Raw genomic sequence first — 9,378 nt, 5'->3', positions numbered from 1 at the left:
AATAAACTGTGCATCATAACAGGAGAATTTTCAGCATTCACAAYAATCCATACAAAATATTGTTTCTTAACTTTATTGGACAGCTGTTTGTTGACATGTCGGTCTGAATCCGTATTCTAATCCACAGAGTGTCTTGTGGATGAGCCTCAACGAAAACAAATGACAAAACACACTAGAAAACTTTAATGTCTTGATTCCACTGGTTGGCATTTTCTCACACGCCATAAATTATTTTCATGCCAAGGCAATTCGCAAAAAAAAAAACATCCTTATTTATCTGTGTTAATAACAGCCTCTCGTGGCAAAATTTAAAACCAATCAAGTCCAAATGGAAACAGTTTACACTGCAGGGTTTAATTTCTATGTGGTTCTGAACTACATCTCTGCAGTTATCCAGCATGTTGTCGACAAAAAGCGTCAACCTTCACCTCCGTACAACTCAATGCGACTGTAGTAATCCAGTAGAAAACATTCAAGGCCACTCCAGCGTGTATCCACTCACTTTAACCATTCAGAACACTTTTTTTTTTTTTTACAACCTTGCGTGTCTGAATGAAGGAGCTTACGTAAACTCTCTTTCCAGATGGCAGAGGTGTAAGTCGTGTTAGCACAGGTAATGCGATCAGAATAATGTGTTTACATCATCCAGGGTGAAAGAGGATGAGCAGAAGGAGGGGCTTAGCAGCAGAGTAGAAGTATTTAAAGCAGCGGACGTGCAGAGGTGAGAGGTTGCGAAAGAAAGGCTTGGGAGGAAGAAGGGATMATCAGAAAAGGATGCAACGGATGATAAACGGTGAGAAAAAGGGGAAAAGACAGAGACGAGGAGGGAGTCTCCTTGTCAATCAGATTATGAACCAATCATTTGACAGAGAATTGCTTTGACCTGAAACCGTGCGGATCGCATTCGCTCCCGCGCGCACGCACACATCAACAGATGCACTCACAGTCATTTCCACACAGCTGCATGGAGATAAATGTGTCTCACTCGCATCCAGTCTGGTGTTAAGTGCACGTATTAGGCCGTATCAGCATTCATGTACGGTCTTCGTTTGGGTGTGTGTGAGTCTGGGTGTAAGTAAGTGAATCAGTAATGAGTGAGTGATGGATGGACGATAATGCACATTTGGCCCCCTCTCACAAGCGCCGGGGAGAGCTTCAATATCTGGCCAGGCTCCACACATTACTCTCCAAGAATTGTGTCAGATAAGACAGCTTTCTGACTTCTTCATGGTAAACCGTGAGGAACACGTCTCCCCTCCTTGCTCCTCTGTCTTTCCACATTTACCTTTTCGCTACATTTATCTGCTTCTCTAGCTCTTCTCAAAGTCCCCTTTCTGTTTCTGACTCCAGCTCACCCTAGCTGTCTGCTTCTTAGTAATGGAGCTAATTTGTTTAGCTGGCAAAGAGTGTGTGTCCATTAGCACAGAGGCTGTTGGTGCCAAGGGGAATGGTGACAAATCAAGCCAACGTGAGTATCTGATCTGTGCGCATTATTGTGAATCTTTTTGTATAAAGAGAAAAATAGGCTTTAAGAGGAAAAGCATCTGCTGTTAGAAAGTCATTTATTTCTAAMTCTCAATCAGCATACCTGTAGCTTACCTCTGCCTAGAGCTCAGCTTTAACGTCTCAGAGTTAAAGGGATTTTTGCAGGTTGGAACACTCTTGTCTGTTACTCCGCTTTATTGAGTTAAGTTAAAACAGCAGGAAAATTGATGGCTTGGATAATAATATTATGTAGCCCTGTACTTTTGGAGGAGGGTGACTGAAAGGAGCTCAGAAGCTGAAAGACGTCATGCAGTTTTGTGGCGTCTTTCGTGTTAAAATTTCTTTCCAAAAAGCCAATGTCAACGCATTTTAAAACCAGAAACCTTAAAAGCGAGAAACGCGCTTCACTCATTTAGCTTTTTTTTTTCTTTTTTTTCCCAAAAGCAGAGAGAGGATTTTTAAATACATATTTTGACTCAAAAAAACAGTATTTCATGCTACAACTCCTTAAAATGGAAAATCTGCTACTGTATAAGGATTGCTAGATTGTTTTAAGAAAAACTAAAGTTAAACACATCAAGCATTATTTTACTTAAAAAAGGTTGTTTTATTTACCTTTTGGAAAAAAATAAATATTGTTGATGTTATGTATACCGTTACCATTAATGCAACAATCATTATTAACTTTACAAACATCAAAGTCTTTGTCAAACTTTGYTTGTTTTCACTGGTATTTTKATGTTTACAGYATCAGTGATGGCATCATGCTGTAGGAACTAGTGTTCCACAAAACATTCATGTCGTCCTGAAAAACATATTACGTGGAATATTGAAGCAACATCTCACTGTACGTCAAAACTGTGGGACAAACTTCTAGCAAACCATTTCAAACGCTTGATGAAATTTGCCCAAAAAAAMCCCCAAAAACATTTGATCCAGTGCATACGGCTAAGAAGGAACATTTATCAAATTATAAGAAAATCTATGTATAGAGAAAAAAGAAAGTTAGACTTAAAATAGAAAAAAAGTTGAGTGGAAAAATCTCAATGGGGGGGGAAAGGTAATTCCCTCTATATACAGTTTGTGCAAATATCCTTCTTTTTTTTACAATTGTGTATTTAAAAGTAAGTCTGACCCCAGATTTATCTTCTACTTGATCTAAGCTGCTGCCTCGACACACAGAACTCACAGTGATAGATTTCAAAGCTGGGCATCTCTCTTAACTCTCTCTGCCAACAGACTGACAGGCCTTGGGCATGCTCCAGCTCATCCTGATGACTACATTCTTTTTTTTCTTAATCCACCCCTTTTCCGTCTCCTCTAACACCTTTTAAATGATGTGACACTGGCTGAAGAACGTGAGAAGATAAGAAAAGCACCCCACTTGCTTCTGTGTCGTTACTCTTTTGTTCAAAAAAAGATATTCTTTGTGTGGAACATACAGTACAGGTAGATCCAGCAGCAAGAATGTTGACCTCATTCTACTTAGCACAAACATTTTTTTTTTTTTTTTGCCTCTTCCCAGCTGGTAAATCTACATGTTTTCTAGTTTTCTCATCATTGGATAATAGGTCAAGTCCACAGGGAATGTGATACAAGAAGGCAAGGTTGGCTTTCATTGATTGCTAAATCATTTTTTTCCTCTTTGAGAAGGGAAGACACCGGCTGCTCCTCCACGATAGACTTACGGTAAATATGCTTCCATTGCTGTATATGACAGACAATATCCACTTTGCTCTCCAAGTCAGCATTTTCTGAATCTATACCCGGTGCTGGTGGGTTTGCATTTAAAGTATACAACCCCCCMCCCCMMAMRMKWTWKMRSRKSWMWRWGMRSMRCWMWAARAGAAGACGCTTGGAATGGTGTAAATGTCTTCCTCTCACCCTTTGTCAGTTTGTCTGTCTGCCCTGTTTGTTTGCCTCCCTGTCTACAAAGCTGGCTTCGGTCTCCAGGAGAGGCTCCTTCTCTTTCCAGCGCCCCGTATTTATGTGGGCAGAGCTGGCAGATACCAGCAGACTTTCCTCCCTGAATAGCCTTTCTTTTTTTTTATCTCTTTTTCTCTCCCTCTACCCAACATTCTCTTCCTCTTTTCCTGTATGAAAGACGGTCTCTATTGAGGTTCAGGCATCCTTTTTTTTTTTGAGTGCTGAAAAGCTCTGATGTTAAGAGATTGCCACTGTCAGAATTTTTTAAAGAATTTGGAAGTAAAACAGCCACTCCATCCTGGAGTGTAAATATAGAAATATATCTAGGTTTGGAAAGATTGATTGTGTTGTTGCAGACAGGGGCCACGTCTGCTGCCCCTGGTTGGGGGATGCCGAGCGGGCTCCTGATTCGCGTATGCAATCGAGACGATGAGACAGACGGGGGCAGGCAGGGCTTTGTGCACCCGCCCTTTCCCACACTCCTTTTCACCTTTTGTTGTGAGGAAAGACCAGGGCTCTCTGACATGACGAATTGCTCTGCCTGCTTAACTGAGTCAACAGCAACTGGAAAGTAAGTGGAATTTAAAGATGAATATCAGGATGTCTTACAAAAAATAAAAATAAATCCTTAAACTTATTTTGTCTCTTACAAACACAAACTCCAATGTATTTTGTTGAGATTTTAAGCAATAAGCCAACATAAAGTTGTGAATAATTGTGAAGTGGAAGGAAAGCTTTTTTTGTTTTGTTTTGTTTTGTTTTACAAATAAATACTGCATATAAAAGTATGAAATGCATTTGCATTAACTCCCTTTACAATGATACCCCTAAATAAAATTCAGCAAAAAGAAGAAACAGACAAGACCACTGACCACCCGCTCAATCAGTAAACAGATCCCACCTCTAATAGACACTAGTGAAGTCCAAAGAACACAGCAAACCTGTCAGACAATTGGCTAATAATACAATTCAATGATGGTGTCGGGCTTGAAAATCCCATGCCCTCTTCAAAACATGGTGGTGGTAGCATCATGCTGAGGGGAGAAACTTTTATAAATGCTAGAAGTGATTAAAAAAAAACTTGAGGCTGGGACAGACTTTCAACTTCCACCAAGACAAGGATCATTAATATGCAATCAAATCTATAGATCAAAGCTTAGTCATGGGTTAGAATGGCCCAGTCAAAGTTAAGACCACATGAGAATTTGTGGCAAGACAAACTGTTTATCGAAGTTGCTACCCAAGCAATCCAACTTGGCTCAAACTGTTCTGCAACTAAGAATGAGCCACACAAATCAGTGTCAGGAAAGACAGGAAGAGACAAACTGCATAAAACAAAATAACCAGACCATTTTCCCTCTGTACAGTAACACACTACACTTAGTGCTGTCTTAACTCATGAAAACGAAGAAAAAAACACTTTGAAGTGAAAAGGTTAATAGCGCATGAATACTTTTTCAAGACCTTCCACTTATTTGAAACTGCAACTTTTTGCATTTTTCTCCGCTACCAGTCTTGGTAGCACCCTGGAGCAGTAAACTAAGGGTCTCCAACAAGTCAAACTCTCAATGTGCAGATTTCACAGTGGGAGAGTYGGTCGCAGGCTCGAAAAACTAACACACACGCTCATATGCACACCCATGCCTCTGCCTAAATGCCAGCACCAAGCTGCTGCCCATAAAGTGTTTGGGCTGTCACAATAGAGACATTACCACATGAGTGAGTGGCTCTGAATGGGGCTCGGGGTGTGTGTGTATACAGAGTGTTGAGGCTGTGGGGGAGCTCATGGCAAGGCAGACGACCCTGTCATCACCTCTGCCCCATGTCAAACTACCGATCGGCATCAATGGTGCATGCATCGGGCGCACACATTTACACAAACTCCTGCCGCACGGCCTGTTGCACCTAAACAAGTTTGTAACCGTCTTGCCCCCCACCAGAGTGAGACTCTCTACATTTACACAGTAGCATGTGATCAACTTACAAAAGATAAACTGTTTAGATGGTTAGTGAACGGTTGACCCAACCAGGCCAAGCAGGGTGAGGGGGGTTAGACTGAGGGGTCAATAGAAAAGAAACTGTGCATTTTCAAGATAATTGAAAGGCTGGGGAAACACTTCAGCAACAGCTGGRTATGAATTCCTTCTCCTTAGAGAACGCTGACGGCACAAAATAAGCAYAMATGCATAAGGAAACACCCACATCTGAAATGTTTATCGGGGAGCCGTCGCTCAACACTGTCAGCACTCTGTCACTGTAGATGGCATGCCTGTGTATGTAGACTAAWAMAAGTCATTATGCACMAWCCAGGTTCTTCAACAAGCCATGCAGAATGCGTGTGTGAGCGTGTGTGATAGAGGGAGCAAYACGGGTTTTAGGGGCCGTGTCACCCGCGTTTCTGGAGGAATGCATGACAGCAGTGTTTTTGTCACTGCACGGATGAGCGCAGCGTCGCGGCAGGAGAGRAAGATGGAGAAAAAGAAGCAGAAAGGAGAAAGGCACGMGTTTAAGGGGAGGGGGGAAAAAAATAGTTTCTTCAACATGTGCTTGGTGAGGAAATTAGGTCATCCTAAGTGAAGCAATTGCTGGGAACAAATCATCATCATAATTGGATCCTTAAAAGTGTGTAAAGGTGGCCATTTAACACGCGCGAAAACACAGTGACCAAAACACACTTCAGCAGCAAGAAACACAAAAGAGCTGCCAAGGGTTAAGACAGGATTTTGGCATAAATCAGAAAATGTTTGACAGGTTTATTGCTCTTTCAGGAGCCTYGTTTGGGACARAAGCATGATAGAAGAACGTTACTCGTGGCAAATATAATTGTGGTCACGATCTTACCATAAATCATGGCGTGGATGCATCACATTTGCCTGGTGGCAGCGTGAGGGGAAAAGATTCCAATGCATCAGCTGACCTGTGGGATGTCAGTCCACATTCTTTCATCCCACCACCTCGCCACCCCCCACACCCACCCCAGGACATTCACAAGCAAGAAACATGCCAAATTCGATATGAAAGTGTACTTTAAATGAATCTTTTTTTTTCCTTTTTCTTTTTATTTCACCTTACTCATGTAGTCTCATTTTCAGGAGAGACCTGTTTTACATATCCACACTCAAAAAAGTGCATGACAAAACATACAAAGTCATTAAAATCCTACTTATCTTGACCAGCTTGAACTAGAATAAAAAAAGACAAAATGARTAAAACATTAAGAGTTTCTTTCACTGGCCTTAAGATATGTTTAATATCCTTTGCTTAAATTAATCTGCACGATTCCAGGTAATTTATTTCAAGCATAAGGAGCATTATAAGAAAATACCACTTTTCCAAATTCTGTGCAAACTGAAGGAACAGCTAAAGTAATACAATATTGTGATCAGCAGCTGTCTTATTAATGAACATATTCTGTTCTTTTTGAATATATTATCAATATATGACTTGAAAGATTTGTATTGATTAAAAATGCCAGACACAAATTGCATGTGTGTAACTGTCTGCAATACCTATCTCACAGTAATGAGCACCAATGTGAGATGGAAAACATGTGACCAAGTAGATGATTAAAATCAGTAATGATTAAAAACTATGGCAACAGAGTTTGTATGACAGTGTCATCAGAATGGAGATGTAACAGCTGSATTTTGTCCCAACTTCTTAATATAAATTGCAAAGACTATAGGACTTAATACAGAGCCTGGAGGCACACCTTTTGTGACATCAAGATAACAAGAGGAGCAATCGTGGAGTTTTTAACACAGCGTTCCACCAGGAAAACAGACTGAAAACTAGCAAACAGTTTGGTTTGCTAGTTTAGACATAGACATAACATAACATAGACATAACCTGTTATGTCTATGTCTACACATAGACATAACAGGTTATGATCCGCAKTGTCAAATACTTTTGACAACTCTGCAAAAAGCACAGCATGGTATTGGCATCCAAGACTTCTACTAAATCATTTAAAACTTAATTTATAGTTTTCCATACGTAATTGTTGTAAATTTGCATCAAAAACAAAACTTGCCATCATGTTTATTTTGCTGCTAAACCTAACATAACTGTGTTACATGGTGTGGTAAGGATTGMACACCTAACCTCCTAACCTCAGTGTTTCCTCCAACATTTTCCAAGACAACTTCCACTCATTATTATTTATTTTTTTCCTACAGCTACATTYACAAAAGCATTGCGCATGCAGACATGCAGGGTGTCCCATACATATAACATGGGTTGAATAAATCTCCATAAAGCATCTGCATTCTCTGATACTGCTGGTATCCAGTGGAACAGCATCAACAGCTGGGTGAAGGCCCGGAGAAGAACGAGGCGAGCCAAGCAGTAATTGCCATGAGCCGTGTCACTTATCAAAATAATTGACAGCGTTTTCAAAAAAAAAAAAAAAAATTGCAGGAAGGGACTGTTTATCCAGGTGATTCCAACCCAGAGGATTGGTAATGAGAGGTCTGGTTTTGTCACGGTTTGTTCTGGCAAGCAATGTTCTGGTTCTGTGGGTGTGATTTTATTTTTGGTGAACTGAACTTTTTTTTTTTTTTTTTATAAAACAACAACAAACGCTGTAATTTTGGAAGCTTTTTTGYTAAATTATTCATTTGATAATTTCATGTGATTTGTCAAAAACATTGCCTTTGAAAAGAAATTGTGCCCCTTGAGCTTTTTCACATTCTGTCACATCTTCAATAAACAGCTTTTCTTTATTTGTTTGCTTTTTAAGGGTTATAAACCAACACAGGAGGAAGAAGATGAATGGTTTTCAAAAAAAACTAAAAGGTTTGTTGTATCGATTTGTACTCACAACCCTTAGCTCTGATACTAAACGATAGCTATTGCACCAGCAAAAGAATCGGGTGATTGGATAACTATCAGTCATGCATTTAAGAGTGATAAGACAAAACGCACTGTTGAAGGACAGAACGACATAAGAAGTAATGTTTCTAGTTTTCTGTGAGCCATGCACAGCAAACATGTGGAAATGTGCTCTGGTCAGGTGATGTCAAACTGTGGCTCTCTAGCAACATGCAAAAACATTATGGTTCTTGGAAAACTATATGCTTCACGTCACACTAAACACGCAGCACCTATTGTAGACACCTATTGTGATGGGAAATGGATAGTCTAAATTCGGGACAATTTTGGATGAAAATGTGACATTAGATTGGAGCAGAGATTCACCTTCTAGCAAAACAATCCTAAACGTACCAATCGGGGCACGGTTAGTGGATCGAAGCATACTTTTTTTGTTGCAATGGCCCAGTCAAATCACGTGGCTAAGTACAATATGGAATCTCACCAAGTCTTGAAAACTGGTGTTATACATGCATTCCATTCAGTCTGGCTGAGACTGYAAAGAACGGGCAGATATTTGTGTAGATGTATAAAACTAAAAGAGATTTTACTAAACAAGACCTGCTGCTGTAACTGCAGCAGATGTTGGTCCCGCAGAAATTGAATTCAGGGGGTTGAATGTGAATAAATCCCACATAGTTTCTAGATAATTATTTGTAGACAATTTTTTTCAAACCATTATTTTCCATCCTATTCACAACCAGACACCACATCAAGTCGCCTCTCCAGCCTCCCGGTGTTAGTATTGCAGACAAATGTGAGCCAAAAGGGTATRAATATGTTTTCAAGGCTCTGTTTTTTGTGGAAGTATTAACTCCTTGGGAGATATCCTGACTTTATGCCTTTTAAATTTCTCCTTTATAACAGTTCTCATTCCCTTTTTTTTATTGYTTAATATTATCTCTTTTTAACTTGTTCTGCTAAGAAATAGTCTCCCCCTAATTGTTGTTATTTTCCATCAGCTATAAAATAGAACTTTAAAACTCACATGATAATCAAATATCATTTGTTAGAGTGTAAAACTGTCACGTCCCCCACGGGCCTCTCTGGATCGCACCACAGTCAGACTGATTGACAGGACTTTGCTGATTGTGG

Source organism: Poecilia reticulata, linkage group LG17, assembly GCF_000633615.1.
Source record: "Poecilia reticulata strain Guanapo linkage group LG17, Guppy_female_1.0+MT, whole genome shotgun sequence".
NCBI lineage: Eukaryota > Metazoa > Chordata > Actinopteri > Cyprinodontiformes > Poeciliidae > Poecilia > Poecilia reticulata.
The sequence above is the reverse complement of the archived record's forward strand: the minus strand, read 5'-3'. Positions refer to the sequence as shown.